The following is a 16,285-nucleotide window of genomic DNA, read 5'->3' on the forward strand; positions in this document are numbered from 1 at the left end:
CTCTGGACAGGTGATCATCATTAGGGGGACACCAGAACCAGGAAGGATCTGCCCTTAAGAAAACGTTTTTGGAGCCACCCAAAGGGACAGGGACTTCTGTTGGCCCCACCCAGCACATGAGGAGGGATAATGCGGGATCCCTACCTACTGGCAGACACCCACCCTTACAGCCTCCCCGCCTGGGCTTTGCCTGGCCAGGGTGAGACCCCCAAGAAGCAGAATCTGCAGAGGAGGGCCTTCTGGCCAGATGAGGTCACACTCGTCTTGGATCACGTGTTGCAGTGTTTCCCAGCTCCTTGTCATTTTCTGGTGTCCAACCCCAATCTTTCTGGCTGGAAGGGGACTTCCTTTTCCAAGGCCCCGTTTTCAATGGGAATGGAGAACAAAGGCTTCATATCTGCAAAGCTCATTAGCCAGCTCCCCTTGACCTTCACTTTGGGGATAAGCCACCCCAGTCCATTAACCTCTCACTGGCTGGCCCCCACTCTGCACACCCCTCTCCCCCAGATGCCATTCCAGTTCCCCGTATCCCCTCGCAGAACACCGAGCACAACACTAATTGGCTGCAGGTTTCATAAGGCCGTGACCCATGGCTGGTTCAGGAGGACGGATTTTTCTGGCAGCCCTGCATCCGTGGCGCCCAGCCAGCCGAATCCAGGGCTTAGGGTCCACTCTGCTGCTTGTCTTGGGAGCTTCTCTCCACGAATCTTGCAACTAGGAAATCAAAGCCTCTCCCATGAGCCTCTCTTGCTAGGAGGGGGACCCATCATGCAGGCTTGCTAGCATCTGCTGTGATTCTTATTCAGCACCACTCACGTAATTGCTATAAAAGAGACCAGGCTAAGGGACAGAGGGAGGATGGGAAGGTGTCTGTGTCATAAACAAGGAGAGATATTTAGTGGTTTTTAAGCGCCATAGTCATCTCCAGGGAGAGCTTGAGAGGAAAAAAATAACACTTTATTTGGAAACAATTCTGAGATGTTGTAGGCTCATCTCGGCTTCACTTTCCCTGCTGTTTATTATGAAGTGTTCTGTGCTCAGAAATCGGGGCTGCGTTCTGAAGTCACAGGCCAAGTTCTGGGCTCCAGATGATGGGGCAGCTCAGGCTAAGTTCTCTGCCCTAGAGGGGAAGGGTCGGGTCTGGAGCAGGGCAGCTCATCTGTGCTTCTGGTCACCTTATTCTTATGGCCCTTGGGGACAGAGAGCCCACAGTCATTCCTAAGAGCCTTTTACCATTGAATGAGCCTTTTACCATCCCTCTGTATGGGAGGGAACCAAGGCTGGAGCTAAGAGGAGCCCCAGAAGAAGGAAGGTTCTCAGGGTGCCTGGGTAGCTCAGTAAGTTAAGCGTCTGACTTCGGCTCAGATCATGGTCTCGCAGTTCATGGGTCGCATCGGGCTCTGTGCAAGGGGAGGATTTGGGGTCGGATCCTAAAACAAAAAAGACATTAGTGGAAAAAACTGGTGAACTCTGAATCAAGTTTGGTGTACTTTAACAGTAAAGTGCCAAGGTTAATTTCTTAGTTTTGACATATGTGGCATGGCTGTGTAAAACATTAACATCGGGGGAAACTGGGCAAAGGGTTTATGGGACCTCTACTATCTCTGCAACTTTTCTGTAAATCTAAAATTCCTTCAAAATGAAAACTTCATTTTTAAAAAAAGTTGGGGGGCACAAAAAATAGACAAAGATGAGTCAGAAACTTCAAGAGGGGTGAAGCTTTACAGCACTTGGGTGTCTGAGCCCTCAATCCCAGTGGAAAAGCAAAGGGATCTCCTGATGCTAAAGCCCTTAGGATCAAGTTTATTCTGAGATAACACACCTCCAGCACTTGACCAACTCCCTACCTGAAGTCTGGTTCTGGACGCTTCATTTCGTCCATCTTTGGAGCCAGAGCTGTCTTCTGGGAGATTTGCCCCTTCCTAGGACTTCTGCAAAAGATTAAAGCAGTAGTAGTCACTGTTCCCCTGTCTGGCTCTAGGGACCAACTCGATTAGAGGGGTCTTCAAACTGTTTTTAGCAGTAACATGGAGAGCCAAGATTTAAAACAGATAAATCTGAAGCTAGTTAAAGCAGGGAGAGCCCTTTCCATTCCTTCATGCAGCCACAGTGCTGTCTCCAGCAGCCCTTTGGAAATGACCAAACCCTCTTTAGCTCAGGTTAGCCGCTGCTCCCCATAGCACCTCAAGATGAGCTCATTATGTACGTTTCTCACACTCGCCCCACACCTGACCCACCAGACGGAATGAGTGGTTTTGTAAAAATCCACCTTTTAAGGGTCCAGAATGAAAATCTCCCTGATCTAAACAATTGGCCCATGTCATGAGTGTCAGAGGGCTGTTCTCTCCTACCCAGTCACTGTCAAGGCCAAGTTTTCCCTAAATCTCTCTTGCTGCTGCGGTTGCAGCCTTTTTTTCTTCTTGTTCCTCCCAGTGCAGGAGAAAATGAACTAGACACCATCAGAGCTAAAGCAACTCTGTGTTCTTGAAGCTGTAATTAATCCTTCTCTAAATTATCTTTTCGTATGTGAATCACTTAAGGTCCTGCAGGCTCAGGCCACAGGGCAGACCTTCTGAGCCCCCTAAGAGAAGCGCTCAGAGGAAGATGCTGCTCTAGGCTGGGGTGCTCTGAGAGGAGCAGAGCTAGGAGCCGGCTACCCCTCTGGTTCACACTCCCCCTGGCTCTCCCCAGGCCCACTCAGCCCCCACTCTCTGCCTCCCCCATCCTAGCAGGTCTGGCTCAGGCCAAGCAGAAGTGGTCCCCACATGCCACTGATGCCTATTGGCATTATTGGGAAAGTCAGCCTCGAGACCACAGAGGGATGTGGGGTGCTGGGGGCTAGAGCTCGGGAAGCACTGTAGACAGTGAGACAGCTGAATTAAACAGCATCTGTGTGAGTCACTGCCCTCCCGCCTGCCTCTCCAGTCCTGGAGTGAACCTAGAAGCTGGTGAGACAATTGCCTCCTCAGCCAGTTAAATTGCTCTCTAAGGACAGAAGCAGAAAGGCTGAACTGAAAATTACAACAGAAAAAGTTTAGGCTAGACATCAAGAATAATCCTGTGAATTTCATGTGCCCCCAAAGGATTTTATGGTGTCTCTTTCCTGGGAGGCATCCAGTGGTTTGCCAAAGCTCTACCTGCCCGGGGTAACATAGGTCAGTCCTGCCCTCTTCTATGACGTGGTGACTTCCATATTCATGAGCAGTCCTTATGTGGCCCCAGCATGGAAATGCTCGTCATTGTGAAATATACAGAAATGATGGTTGTACACTTTTACCTGTAACTATTGTCAGGTCTCCCCCTGCTGCCTTTGCTCCTGGTGACAGAAGTCATTGCTTTGGCAAAATTAATTTACTTGGAAACGAACCTGGAGGATGTGCCTTTGCTTTGTCTTCCATGCCTCTGTGTTCTGTCTTCCACTCTCTTCGCCATAGTTACATGTGATTTGGGTGCTAGGAACGGCACCCAGGCACCATGGAACCCTTCCCTTCCTTGAAGAAGGATTGAGAGTGGCCTCAGCCCAGACCTATAGGTCTCCACTGCAGAGAGCAGACCCAGGTCTGGTGTTAGGAGTCAGAGCGCCCAGCATGTAAGACACCCACAGGTGCTCAGGATTGGGATAGGTTCTTGACCAACCTAATTGAACATGATCTTCCTGATGACACTCTGAGGGAGAGATTATTATACCCATTTCATAGGTGGGCAACTCAACCAAGAAAGGTTAATAGTTTGCCTGAGTCTCAGACTGTAGGCTGTGTTGGTACAGGTGGAAGCCGGGTCTTTGGACATTGGGAACAGGGCTCTTTCTACCCCACCACACAGCTGTCAATTCTAGTCATAGTCATGGTAATTAAGACAACAGTGGGTAGTTGGTCACAAAAGGCCAACAACTGTAACCATGTGATTGACCCCTTCCTGAGCTCCCACTACGGCCAGCGCTCATCACATTGGCACTGAGTCTTGCAGCAGCCTCGTGAGATTCATGTCGCTGTTCCCATTTTGAAGATGAGAAAACCAGAGCTCAAAGAGGTTATGTCGCTTGAGAAGGCCACACTTCAAGGACTGGGTAGAGTGGAGAGTCAAATCCATGTGTTTTATCTAAAGCCTGTCATCTTTCCACTGTGCAGTAGAGTCTCCCCCGTAGAATTTCCCCACTCTGATATTTAGGAACTTCTTTTTGTCTAAATCTCCACTCTTTGTGCTACAATGTCAATGCAGCTATGAAAATATATTAGTATGTGTTTGTTTTGCCTTGTTGTTTTTGCTGAGGGCATCCAAGCAAATACACAGTTGGTGACCCAGCCCCAGGGAGGTTGTGTGTTCTCTCTTCTCGTTTCTATTTTTCTCTCTTCACCTTGGTCCTGTCTTCTGCTTCTCTCCTGTGCCTTTGTGTCCCCCCCAGGGTATTTCTCTACTTTCCCACCTTCCCTTATCATCCTTTCTGCTCCCTTAGACCTCAGCAGCCAATCCTGTACCTCCAGCCTCTCGTTGCCAAGCAACAGGCTTCCTACCTGCCCCATTGTGTTAGAATCTCCATGACAACAAGTACTGCCAAAAGAGAGGGGAAAAAAAAAAGTTCGGTGATGGTAGGAGGAGGTGGTGAGACCCTGTATTTCAGGACATTCATACAGTTTTACCAGCAACAACTTGCTTGCTCTCAGGGCCTCTGGAGAGCATCACAAATAGCTTAAACCAAAACCTCATGAGATAACAAGTCAGGAGAGTGACAGTCTGCAATCAGAGACATAGATTCTAGCTTAGGGACATTTATACGAGGGCCAAGGATGAGGGCCACAGGCGTTTAGTGTGTAGATAGAGTGGGGTTGGGCCATGTGATCACCTTTCTGTGAGTCAATTCAGGAAGGCAGCCTGGATAAGGGAGGATTTTTCAATAGTTGCTTGAGTGAGGTAATGGAGAGTGTTTTTCACTAGGAGATAAGTAGGAGCAGGGCCATGCCTGAAGCAAGCAGCCTTTAGGGAAGGACTAAGGCTAAGGATGGGAGGTGGAAGACAGGGCTGTCGTAAACAAGATCTCGAACCACACAGCCTCCCGCCCAAGGACTGTGGGTGTGTGTGAACCCTGGGAGATTTTCCTGGTCGGTCTGACTTCAGGCAGTGGTTGATCTCAGTAGCCTCTGCCTCCCTCTGCCACTACTTCCACTTTGCCTTCCTATCCCAAAGGTCTGGAGGAAGCCTGCAGGGAAAAGGAGGGAAAGAGCAGGTGGGAAAGGAAGTGAGGACAGCACTGGACTTCTAGGTACCCGGACTGATGTTCGCAGAGGGGGATCTTACAGCCACAGTCCTGAGGACCTGACAGACATTCACCAGGTGACTATAGGCCACCTAGGATGGTGGTTGGGTGATGGACTCAGAAAGAGGAAGGACTGGGGCGCCTGGGTGGCTCAAGTCAGCTAAGTGTCTGACTCTTGATTTCGGCTCAGGTCATGATCTCATGGTTTGTTGGTTCAATCCCCGCACTGGGCTCCATGCTGATGGCGTGGGGCCTGCTTGAGATTCTCTCTCCCTCTCTCTTTGCCCCTCTCCCACTTGTGCTCATTCTCTCTCTCTCTCTCAAAAATAAATAAAAAACTTAAATAATAAAAATAATAATAAGACTGAAAAGAAAGGGGGAGGAAGCCTAAGCTGGTCAGAACATCTAGGAACTACCTACCTGGACAAGTTGCCAGGGACCAGCCAAGGTCCTTCATGAAGCCAAAGCAGGGCCTTCTTGGACTTACTTATTGTTCAAGGTAGATAGTGCATGGAAGACCCCTCTAACCCGGTGGCTGGCACTGGTAGGGACTCAGTGATCCCACCCAGTCACCTCGTCTTGCTGGCATGTTCCTCACTGGTACTGCCGGGTACTTCAAGCGTATATACTAAGGCCAAGACTCATCCTGTCATCCTGTTCATGCATCTGACCCTGAGCATTCTTTGCCCCTCCAAACCTCCAAAGCAGAAGAACCAGAAAGGTCCCAGTTCCTGTATTTAGTGCTCTTCATGGACAGAAAGTCCCTCCTCGTTTCCAACTGAAATCCCCAAAGTAGAGCAGTTCCTTTGTTCTGCACTTTGTTCGGAGGGCAAGGCGAGCAGGATCTGCTCGCGGTGGGGCCACCCCATGCGGTTTTGCCTCCAGCTCTGCTCCCCTGCCTGGCCTGACTGTTCAGGAACATTGCTAAAGCTCTTGGCATGTGTGGCCACATGGAAGGCCAGGCCCCCAGCAGAGGCTGCAGCCCCACTGCTGAACTTGGCCGTTCTGATGTACGCCCCTAATTGCTGAGAAGGGTGCAGTGAGTCAGACACACAGACACCACTGGAGGAAGAACACGTTGCCTGAATCTTTCTGAACAGCGGTCTGTAGTTTGTGACCAAGAGTCTATAAGATTCTCCCCTGTATCCAACAATTCCCCTTCTGAGAAAGAAGCCTGAGGAAATAAGCTAAGGCTCAAGCAAAGCTTGTTTGCGTGTTTATCACAGTGTTCTACGTACTGCTGGAACATTGGAAACAACCTGAGTGGCTAGCAATGACAGAATGGTTAAGTAATTTCTGTATAAAGCTTTTGCGTGATGGTTTGTTATCTTTTTAAATTTTTGTAAATGTTTCTTTATCTTTGAGAGACACAGAGAGAGCATGAGCAGGGGAGGGGCAGAGAGAGAGGGAGACACAGAATCTGAAGCAGGCTCCAGGCTCTAAGCTGTCAGCACAGAGCCCCATGTAGGGCTCGAACCCATGAACCACAAGATCGTGACCTGAGTTGAAGCTGGACGCTTAGTCGACTGAGCCACCCGGGCGCCCCATATTATCTATTAACAAGTACACTTTTGAACACAATTGAATGAAAAGTAAAAATGCTTAATTATAGTAAATGAAGAGACATGACATGTATGTACAGTGTAATCACAGTTTTATGCGTGTGAATATGAATAGTAAAAAGCCTGGAAGAAACCAAAACACCTAACAATGCTAAATGTAGACTAGTAGGTTTGTAGATGATAGGCTTTTTTCTTCTTTGTGTCGTTCTAGATTTTCCAAGTTTTTTCTAATAAGCATGTTATTATTTTTATAAGAACTACCCTTGATTAAGCACGTTCCACATGCTACTGTGCTAAGCATTTTTCACACTGCTTTAGATTGAGTGTTTGTGTCCCCCCAAATTCCTATGTTGAAATCTTAATCTCCAAGGTAATTGTGTTAGGAAGTGGGGTCTTTGGTAAGTGGTTATGTCAGGAGGGCAGAGCCCCTCATGAATGGAATCAGTGCCCTTTAAAGAAGAGACCTCAGAGAGCTCCCTCACTTTTCCACCATGTGAGGACACAGCCAGAGGCAGCCGGCTGTGATCCAAGAAGCAAGTTCTCACGAGTCGGCAAGTCTGCCGACACCATGACCATGATCACAGCCTCCAGAACTGTGAATAAGTTCTGTTGCTTATAAGCCACCCGGTCTGTGATATTCTGTTAAAGCAACCCAAATGAACGAAGACACACATTATCTCATTTTATTTTTATAGCAACTCAGTGAGATAGATACCCTTATTTTTCAGATGAAACAACCAAAGCTTGCAGAGCGTAAGTAGCTTTCCCTACACCGCCCCGTTTATAAATAGCAGAACCACATCCTGAACAACACCCCCAAAAAAGTTACAGAAAGTTAATGCAGTCATTCAGGGTGGGCGTGGGGTGGATAAGTGGTGCTGATCTGCCTGGCTTTTGGGTTTCTGGCCTAAATGTGCAAATGTTAATGTGTCCCACCTCAGGGGGCCCTGTTACCTCAGCCTTGTTTGCTGGGCAGTTCTGGTCAAACCTGACCAACCTCTCCAGGCAAAGGTGGCCCCCCTCGGAGACCCTGTACCGGGATGTACAGGACAACGGAGGGAGGCCCCCGGTGTAGACAGGGTGGGACAAGTGCACTCCTAGATGTGTTAGGCATAATAGGAGAGGGCGGGGCGGGGGGGGGCGATGCTTCCCCATCTTCGGCTCGTGTGAGACCCCCCAGCTCCCCTGTTAGCGTCCTGGTGTCTGGCAGGACTCTGGGCCTTGGGAGGCTACACCCTGGGAGCCTCACAGCCCATCGGACCCTTTCCCATGATTGAGGTCAGCAGGGGGAGGGGAGGATTCTCTCCTGCAGCCTGGCCCCTTGCCTTGGGCTATAGTGAGTGAGGCCTGGCCTCTCTGTGCGTGACTCCTACACGAATGTGCTGCTGAAGAAAGCGGGGAGGTGGGGGACGGGCAGGGACACGTGTCCTGGGTTGGCAGCATTGTACTGGCAGGAATGAGGCCCAAGCATGGTTTTAGCTTGGCTCTGAGGGTAGTAGCTGGTGGAGCCGGCAGGACAGGGGTGCTCCGTTTTGCTCAAGACACATAGGCAGCCACACTTTTATCTCTCCACGGCTCAGGAATGAGAGGAGTTAGGGAAGTTGCATTCTCTTTTTTGCTGGAATTGCTTGCCCCACTTCTCAGATGGAAAAGTTAAGGCCCGGAGACTGAATAATTCAGAGAGATACTTAGCACTGGAATCCAGTCCAACGGTCACGTTCCTGGGCTGCTCTCGGACTGTTGGGCCTGCCCCCAGCTCCGCGATCTTGCCTCTTAGCCCCACCCCCACCCCTTGCATATTCTGAAGTTTGTGAGGAAAGTAGAGCTGGCTTATTGCTAGTGTAGCCAGCCTAAAGCTGACTTAACTAGGCAGGAGGTCTGGTCTGCAGCTCCCAGCTCAGTCTGACTGATGGGTTTACAGTCAGATTGAGAGTCCAGTCCTCTACAAATGCCAGGATGTGGCACCCCAGCCAGGGTACTAGCCTACACATGGCAGAGTGGCAGGGCCTCTGGACAGGAAGGCTTTAAGAGCAGTCCAGAATCCCTCACACGTCTCCTACCCCAGCACCAAAGAATTTCCCTCCCCTGCCCCAGCCCAGTGGCCCTGGACTTTGGGGGCCTGGAGAGTATGTGGGGCATGTTGAGTGATAGGTCCTCCGTCTGCCTGACTGGAAAAACCATCGATGGAAGCACACTGCAGGCTTTAAGTTGAGGAAGAAAAATAACAATAAAGTGAGTGTGAGAAAGTCGGAGCTGACAGGTCTGGTGGGAGAGGCAGTCATCTGGCTGGCTGCCTGGGGGTCTACGCAGGTTCCAGTTTCTCTGTCTGAGATGAGTTCCCCCACCCCCAGGCTCCATTTACTCCTGCTCCTCCCCCATTCATTAGCTCTAGGGTCCATCTGGAATCTAAGCTATTGCTTGGGAAGCCAGAGCTCTAGTAACAGTGGCCTAGAGGAAGTAACCAGACACACACACACACACACACACGCACAGACCAGAGAGACAATCAGATGCGGGTGAGACATGGGCTGTCTTTGGAGCAGCTCCCCAGGGGCCTAGGCAACTGTACTCTAGTGATACAGAGCTCCCAAGCTCTCATTTGCCTCACAGGAGAGCATACCACATTCTAGAAACAGCCAGAGGGGGTTTTGGAGCTGGGGGTGTGGAGCAGGAGGTGTTCTGGAGCAGAGCGAAGCTGCGTGTGGCTGCACATACTCCCCATGCCAGCTCAACTTCCTGGGAGGTATTTATAACCCAAGCCTCCAGCCCCCTGTGATTTGTGGGACAGCTTTAAACCATTGATTTTCATTAGCACTAAATCATTTCTCTTGGCTAATTGAAAAGGAACCAAGGATACTGACAGTGGAACCGTTTATACGGATCAAATCAGTGAAAAATGCCAATATGCTGATACAGTGCAAGTCTTCAGTTGGGCATCTCTGGGGCCCCTCCCTGGAGCTCAAAATTCACTTTTCTCTCAAAGGCCAGAGGCTGTGAGAAACTACTCCCTATCCACTCCCTCCCCCGTGCCCTGTCTTGACCCCAAGACTGGAAAACCAGGAAATGGACCTGATTCTTAGCAGAAGGGATGGAGGTTAGACATTTGGAAGATCTTACAGCATTGAGAGATGGGACAGGAGGTTCTGAGAGTAGTGTTGGAGGAACAGTGAACGTTTCTTCTATATAGGTTGTTTGAATTTTACATATGTCCTGCCTGTCAGCCTGGGCTTAGCACAGAATAGGCATGAGGCTAGGGAACACTAAGGGAGGGTGCTGGAGTTGCTCTGAGAATGCCAAGTCTGGGCAGTACAGTATTTGGAAGCCATCTCGTGGGAAAGGGGGTTGGGCTCAGCTGGACTGGGCCTTAAAGGTAGGTTGTTGGCACCAGCTTGATCATTTACTATAAATGCCAGGAAACCAAACTGTTTGTTATTACCTGAGATTAACTTGGCCAGTCCCATCTTCCTCTGTAAGAACATGTTACCATCTGGCCAGAAGGAAGACCTTTCTACAGTTTTACAGTTAAAGGAGTTCCTGTGGATGTTGGCAGAGCCCTGGGCCCCAGGGGTGGAGAGGGGAGGAGAATAATGAGTTCCACTACTGTGGACAATCCTAATCCCCATTCTGAGCCAGGAGCCAGCCAGGCGGGCGCTAAGAGTACTGAGCCCCCACCTTTTGCCTGCCAAGTCCTAGCCAGCAGACCCGTTTCCTTGCCTCCTGCCAATGCTCTGCCCACTCTGTCCGTGCTTGCCCTGAAGAGACAACGCTGCTGGCTGCCCATCCCGTCCCTTTCTCAGTACTGACTGGGGTGATCACCTTCTCTGCCAAGGAGCAAGCCAAGCTACATGGTCCTTAGCTGGTTTACTGGAGCCTAAAACCTACAGGCTAAGAGCTTGGGGAAGGGGGCTGGCTTCAAACCTCCTCTACTATGGCCCCACTACCATGCACCCACATCTCAGACTTTCCTTGATCTCTGTCCTTAGAGACTGGCAGAGATAAGAGGCTGGAAAAGAAGGAGAAACATTTAGTAAGTAGTCATTGCAGTCCTGTCCTTAGCCCAGGGGACTCCCCCATGATGCCCAGCCTTAGGGTCTTACATGGAGGGGAGACTGTGTGGGGTGGGGAAGAGCACCGGACCAGGAGTCACCCCAGGCACCACCATTACTCGGTGGTGTGGCTTGGGACAAGTTCCTTCCTCTAGGTATAGGGATGTTATCAATTGCCTTTATCCCCCATCTCTAACTCCATGTGAGCTGTAGAAAATCTATAATCCACAAATGTTAAATGAAAATTGTGGAGGGGCGCCCGGGTGGCTCCAAAATTGTGTACACATAGTGAAGGTGTTGGGGCCTATTTTTCCAAGGAAAGCCTGTGAGCACACTGCTGGAGAGCCCAGAGCCCTTGAGATGGACAAAGATAGGAGGACACAGAGTACCCCCTCATCTCTAGACTGGATGGGAAATGGGCCAAAAGGAAGGGACAGGGAGAGGAAGACAGACTGAAGCTACAGACGTGTGTGTGTGTGTATCAGTGTGTGGAGATGGGTCGATGTGAGTGACTATCAGTATGTGGATGTGGGCAGGTGTGGGTGAGTGGGTGTATGTGTGTGTGAGCATGACACTATATATGTGATACTTGGCCGAGAGGTGAGGCAACACAAGTCACCTCTTTGCTGGGCCATCAGAGGACACAGGTCTCTGTTCCCTGAGGCGTTCAGCCTCCATGGACCAGGCTGGGCCTCCAAGCTGAGGTTTGGCCCTGGGAGGAGCCAGTCAGGCTTTCAAGGACAGAAGACAGTACGTGGCAGGTAGAGGAAGAAATCTTGCATAGAGGCCTGCGTGAGTCCAGTTTTGTCTGTAGTGTGTGGATCCCTGAGAGTCATCCTGTCCACCTGCTGCCTCTGAAGAGGTTGCCCCTAAGCCACCCTCCTGCTGTCAGGACTGCCCCAACTTCAGAAGGGGCCCCGCGAGAGAGGTTTCCCCATGTCTCTCACTAGTCCCTGCCACAGTTTATTTTGGAAAATTCTCCAACTTTGTTTATCCTCCCTACCCCAATCCCATGTAAACACTGTCCTACTCATACTCAAATGAGGAAATAGAAATTTAGGTTAGAGGGAAATATATGTGATAACATTTATGTTGTTCTGACTGTCTGTGACAAAAGATGCCAGTGGGACATGTGAGTAGAACAGAGAAGGGAGATACATGCTGTGCTGATGCTCTAGTTGACTTAATAACTAACATTTATTCAGTGATTTGTATGGGTTTGTATGAGCCAGGCACTGTCTTAATGATTTTCCTATAATAACTCACTGAATTTTTATAACGACGTTATATAGATATTGTTATTATTATCATTCCTATTTTACAGACGAGGAAGCAGACCAGGGAGGCTAAATAGCTTGCTCAGGACCACAAGCTAGGAAGCTGCAGTGGAAGCTAGCTTTGCATGGGGGTGGGGTGTTGGGAAGATGCTCCAGGTCCTATGTTCTTAACCACTACCCTCTACTGTGCAGCATCTGTACCTCAGTGCTTGAGTCTAGAGATACTGCAAACTTTAACCATCTTTCCCTCTTCCTGAGAAGCCAAGTTTTTCCTCCTTATGTTTCAGCCTTTCAGTAACAAACCAGGGAAGATAAATCATTTGCCCAAATTCACTCAGCTCATGATGGAGTCATCTGATCAGCACCCAGAGTCCCACTTCCCAGACATTTTTTTTGCTTTTCCTTCCTCCCTTTCTTCCTCCCTCCCTCCCTCTCTCCCTTCCTTCCTTTCCTTCCTTCCTCCATTTCTTTTTCTTCTCTTTCATTTGTCTTCTCTTTTATTTTTTATTAAAAATGTTTTTTAATGTTTATTTTGTGAGAGAGCGCATATGAGCAGGGAGTGGGCAGAGAAAGAGGGAGAGAGAGAATTCCAAGCAGGCTGTCAGCACAGATCCGGTCGCCGGGCTCGAACTCACAAACGTGAGATCATGACCTGAGTTATAATCAAGAGGGGATACTTGACCGATTGAGTCACCCAAGCACCCCCTTTTTTCTCGTCTCTTCTCTTCTCGTCTTCCATATCCACCCTTTTGATGCTGTGGTTAAAATGTTCTGACTTTTTGGGGCGCCTGGGTGGCGCAGTCGGTTAAGCGTCCGACTTCAGCCAGGTCACGATCTCACGGTCCGTGAGTTCGAGCCCCGCGTCAGGCTCTGGGCTGATGGCTCGGAGCCTGGAGCCTGTTTCCGATTCTGTGTCTCCCTCTCTCTCTGCCCCTCCCCCGTTCATGCTCTGTCTCTCTCTGTCTCAAAAATAAATAAAAAACGTTGAAAAAAAATTAAAAAAAATATGTTCTGACTTTTTGAAATGGGCATCCTAACCACATTCACAAAGCGCAGACGCGGCTCCTTTAACGGGGCCACTGCAGGAGGAGCTGTCCTATCAGCACCACGGCCGCCGCCCCGCGCACAGCGCGCGCCCCGCCCACTCCGCCACCTCTGCGGGAGTCTCAAGGGCAGAAAGGGCGGCAGAGAGTCTTGGCTGGGAATCTGCAGCCTGGCTAGTCCTCCAGACCTGGAAGGGACCGCTGAATACAGTGCCCGCCTTCCCTCCCCTCATCCCGCCTCTGACCCCGCAGATCTGAGGGAACTGGCGCTTAAGCTCTCCCCACATTCCGAGCTAGAGTGAAATATTTATAGGCCAAAATTACTTCCTGGCTCTGGGGTTTACAGAGCATTGCGGAGCCAGGGGCCTCTGTTTGTCCTGATGGGGCCTGAGGCCAGAATGATTCAAGGCTGACAAAAGCTGGGAGGTTGGGGGTGCGAGGGAGTCAGCTGTGAGGCCTGGATTGAGGCTGTAGGATGAGCAACAGAGCAGAGTAGTTACAGGCACTGGCTGGTTCCACTGTCTGTGCTTAATCTTGGCTCTCCCATCTACCAGCTGTGTGATTACGAGCAAATTCCTCAGCCTCTCTGTGCTTTGCTGCCACTTACCTGTGAAGTGGGAATGATAATATAATAGCACCAACTCATAGGCCAATTGCAAGTTAATGTAGGTTAAAAAACAGAACTGTGCCTGGCATGCAGTCGGTAAATGCAATTAAAAAGTGTTGGAGTTAAAAATAAAGCAAGACCCCAGGGTGAGGATGAGAGAACAGACAGTTGGGGTGTGGACTGAAAAAGGTAGAGGGGGACAAAATGGAAGTACATGTCGGGTAGGGCTACACACTGTGTTCAATGGCTGGGACTGTGCCACTTCTCCCTGGATGCCACCAGCCTCTCGACTCACCTGCCATCCATCAGATTGTCCCAGTCTGTGTCTGAATTTGTCTCCTTCCCTTTTGGGAAGAAGGGCAGCTGTTCTCCTTAACATAATTTTTGCCATTTCTTGGGTACCTACTATGCGCCAGGCACCGTGCTAAGTACCTTATCTTTATTCTCTCATTTAATCTTTACAAAACTCTATGACCGCTTATTTCAGATGAGGACTTTGGGCTCAAAAAAGTTGAATAATTTATCTAAAGCCACATAGCAAGAAGTAGCAAATCTGGGATTTGAACCCGGGTCTTCCTGACTCAGAAGCCTTTACTCTTTCCATTACACAATTTCCAAACTATCTAGTTTCCTACCCCATCCACTGGTGGGTGTTACTGCAACCATCATGGGCAGTGTTTTTCCTGTTAATGCTACAGGTTTTTGATCCAAGCCTGGCAGGGTCTCTGATCTCCTTTGCTCTGCTGGAGGCTCCAGAAGAACCAGGCAGCTCAGCCTCCATCCCTGGGCATCTAGGATGGAAGGACACTTGGAAAAAAGTCCTTTGTCCCTATGATCATAATAACAATACTTGTTGAGTCCTTATTATGTGCCAGGTTCCATTCTAAGCACTACATGTATTAACTAATTTACTCTTCAAAGCAGTGAAGAGGAGATCCTAGTCTCAGCCTCATTTTACCAATGAGGAAGCTCAGAGTTTATGGAATTTGCCCAAGGCTACATCATCAGCAAATGGCAGAGCCAAGCTTTGGACCTAGACACTGTGACTCCAGAGTTTATTCTGTCACCACTACACTGAAGAGCAGAGTATGTGTTGGAGCACTGATGGATAGACCCCTGGGCATGGAAGGTTCAGTCATCAAATCTGCTGTTTGCCAGATCTCAGACCAACCCCCAACCCTGCTGCTGCCTCTTCCTTGTAGCCTTCTCTGATTCTACCTTATTGTCAGACTGATACACACACAGCCCCATAGCACTTTGTTTTGCCTCTTTTGACACACCGCATGTGTGCTTGTGATGACTGTGCATGTTTCCTGCTTCCCCATACCAGATTGTTGGCTCCCTGAGAGCAGAACCTAGGTCTCAGCCGTGGTGATTGCCACAGCACCTGGCAATGCAGCTGGCATGTGGAAGGTATTCAACCAAGGTGTGTGTTGTTGAACAAAGGGATCTTGCTGTGAATCCTTTCGAAAGTGCTACGAGCTTTTGTAATGGGGAGTATTAACTCCCTAATGTAATTTATCGAGGACAGAGATCCCTGGAATGAGTAACTAAGAAACAAGGTCTCAAGTGAGACCCTCTTCTTGAATCTATTCACTGAGGTTAAATGAAATTGCAGATCAGGGCGGAAGGAAGAAGGGGAAGGAAGAAGAGAGAGCGTGTTGAGGAGTAGGGGATCTGGTAGGATTCCCCAGCACCACATGTGCATGCACATACACATTCACATAAGAAAGAAATGGTCTCCTTGTTTCCACTCCTAGCTCCTCACCTTCTGCCCTTGAGCCTCCCCAGATATATTGTGAAGGTATCACAAAAGATGATTAGTACTGACAGCCGGTACTTGAACAGGGCCTGTCCAAAAGAGATATAGATTGTCCTGCTTCTCTAGGACATTTTTGTCTGACAGTGAGCACCAGGAAATGGAAGCCATTACAGCTAACCCTGTTCTCCCCAGGAGGCTGAACATTTTCTAGATACTACCTCGTTCAGCCTCCTTAGGACATGAAGCTATGGAGAGCAAGGAGGCAGAATTTCCCCCTCATTTGACAGAAGGAGAAACTGAGCCCCAGAGCAAGTATGGGAGCTTCCCAAATCACTCGGTCCATTAACAATGCAGCTTGGGTGCCATGGCCGGTAGATAACTTTTGGGGCCGCAGCAGAGATCATCTGCACAGAGGCCTCACCCTTGAGATACTATTGGAGATACTATTGTCCATGTGTCTCAGTTAAGACCCTGCTTCCCATGAGCACTCTCTCCCCCCTTTTCCCCAGGTCTCCCATCTACTGTAGTCTTGTAATTCCATAGTCTTCCTCCTCAATTCCCACCTACCCCAAGTATGCCATCTGCTGCCAACTGGGCATATTAAGCATGTGGCCAGGCTGGATTTGGCCCATTATCTCCCTCCCCAGCCGCATTCATTGCCTATAGCCTCTTACAAGGCAGTGCCCTGAGACCACCTTGACCCCTAGTACCACCAAAGGCAAACAGGATATGAACAG

At 49.5% G+C, this 16,285-nt stretch overlaps 1 protein-coding gene and 1 long non-coding RNA gene across 6 annotated transcripts in view; one reads left to right on the forward strand and one right to left on the reverse strand.

Annotated features, from left to right (window-relative positions):
• The window catches only part of NAV1 (neuron navigator 1), a 243,928-nt gene that overhangs the window by 50,822 nt on the left and 176,821 nt on the right, over nucleotides 1–16,285 (forward strand). The window contains exon 1 of one of the 5 annotated variants that reach the window (XM_042976520.1): nucleotides 4,556–5,328. The exons of the other annotated variants lie outside the window; for them this stretch is intronic. The gene's annotated coding sequence lies outside the window, so the exon portion shown is untranslated. Of the gene's footprint in view, nucleotides 1–4,555; nucleotides 5,329–16,285 lie in introns of those variants that run through there. 5 annotated transcript variants of the gene reach the window in all.
• On the reverse strand, nucleotides 936–4,512 carry LOC122235927. The gene is made up of 3 exons (XR_006214066.1): nucleotides 3,368–4,512; nucleotides 1,848–1,931; nucleotides 936–1,430 (listed from the first exon to the last, which is right to left on the reverse strand). It is a non-coding gene; the product is annotated as an uncharacterized LOC122235927 (long non-coding RNA).

Source organism: Panthera tigris, chromosome F3 (assembly GCF_018350195.1).
Source record: "Panthera tigris isolate Pti1 chromosome F3, P.tigris_Pti1_mat1.1, whole genome shotgun sequence".
Classification (NCBI taxonomy): Eukaryota; Metazoa; Chordata; class Mammalia; order Carnivora; family Felidae; genus Panthera; species Panthera tigris.